This window comes from Arvicanthis niloticus, chromosome 5 (genome assembly GCF_011762505.2).
Source record: "Arvicanthis niloticus isolate mArvNil1 chromosome 5, mArvNil1.pat.X, whole genome shotgun sequence".
In the NCBI taxonomy this organism is placed as follows: Eukaryota; Metazoa; Chordata; class Mammalia; order Rodentia; family Muridae; genus Arvicanthis; species Arvicanthis niloticus.
Window position 1 is genome coordinate 77068180 of NC_047662.1, and position 1798 is coordinate 77069977.

The following is a 1798-nucleotide window of genomic DNA, read 5'->3' on the forward strand; positions in this document are numbered from 1 at the left end:
AAAGAAATATCAATCCCTCTGCAGTTTTTTTCAGCAATCCTGTTGGTGGAAACTTTGACCAGCCAGGTAGAGCTGCTTATCCCCATTGACATTAGAACTGGGGGTTCTTCACAAAGCTCTAGTAGATCTCTGCCTGGGCAAGGCTCGATAGTGACAGGGTGCACACAACTCTCAGGAATCCAAACAGGACTTTCAGCATCTTTAGGAAAAACAAAAAGAGAACCTCTCACCCTGACTAACACAGAGTCAGGGCCTTTCCATACACCTGATGACAATTCTTTCCATTTCACTAAGCCCAGTGACTTCTGGACTCATTTCCAATGTCTGTTTGCTGCAGTCAATGCATTCTTATCCACTAATAAAAAATGTAAAATATATAAAATAAAAGATATTCTTGCATGGGTGAGGTAAACTCCTACCTTTTTGTTTTATAAAGATAATTTTTCAAAGTTAAATGTGTTCTTTCTACTATAGTCTTTTTCACAAATTCTGATAGTTCAATTACATCTAAAATTTCTTCTAATTCATTTAAGAACATTACATTTTTTGGACTGTGAGTCTTTGGCCAGTATTTGAGATGTGCCATTACCACTTTTTCAGTGAGGGTGCTGTTCTTCTCTAAAAACTGCATGACACAGTTCACCAGCTTAGGATGGTAGACACTTAGGGACCTCACTTTGTGCAAGGGCAGCAACACCTTCAACAGGAAAATCTTGTGCTCTGTCTCATAAATAAACCTATAAAATATATTATTAATCTGTTTTCTGATGTAAGTATGCAGGCTTAAGAATTTCACATAGATTCTGTGCAGGGTCATTTTTAGAAAATCTGTCTCCTGAGGATCCTCACTGTCTACGAGTTCTAGAAGCTGCAATACAAATGTCTGATCAATATATTTCTTTGCTATATTGGGCTGGAAATTTGAAGACTCTAAAAATCTTAAGAAAAAATCATAAATAAGCTGCGGATGAGGCCAGGCTGCTTCTAACATTGGTGTATCTCCTCCTGGGTCGAATTCTGCTCCCGTAGAATAGGAGGAAGGTGGCAAGGTTCGATACATATAAATTGCAAACATGTGGACGGCTTCGGGGTAAATGGGCTCTGTGATCACGTTCCAGTTGTGGGTGATATGTTCCACCATTTTGCTTAGCACAGGTTCCTTCCACTTCAGGTCACTTGGTGGGTCAGAAGCAAAGTCAAAGAGGACACAACACTGATGTAGCTTCTGGATGAAAGCTTCTCTTGACCTGCAGGAGGAACATCTTATAAAGATGGGAGTTTTTGCAGTTCTCTATTATTGCTGGCATTTAACTGTGAAGAGTTCTGCCATTTGTCTTTCTTCATAGGGACTACGATTGGCTGAGGGACTGGTACTTTTATTTTAGTAGATGTCAAAGACTGGACACCTTCGAGGCTGTTTTTCCTGCTGGCTATCTCTGCTTCTGCTGTATCTTGTCCTTCTTCTGAACCTTTTCCACTTTTCACCAGTTTTGGTGGTTCTTTTTCTTTATTGTTTTTATTCGGCATGGATGTTGCGGACCACAGCCTCTGCAACTCCTGCAACGGCCTGCTGCCCCTGCCGCTGCAGCAGCAGCCCAGCCCGGCCATCATGCCATCTCAGCTGCCACTGCCACCACCCAGGGACTAAGTTGCTCAAATGCTTTCACTTCCCCTTTTCCAGGCTCCTCTTCCAACTATTTGACCTTGCATTTCTTCAATTTTCCCTTTTCTAAAATTTCTTCCTCATCCTCAGAAATGGAGCTGTTCTCCACCTCTTGCAAGGATTTCTTAGCTGCAT

The 1798-nt window shown here is 41.6% G+C and overlaps 1 pseudogene; it reads right to left on the reverse strand.

Moving 5' to 3' along the window:
• Window positions 1–415: 415 nt before the first annotated feature.
• Window positions 416–1527, reverse strand: LOC117708754 (serine/threonine-protein phosphatase 2A 56 kDa regulatory subunit gamma isoform pseudogene; annotated as a pseudogene).
• Window positions 1528–1798: the final 271 nt, after the last annotated feature.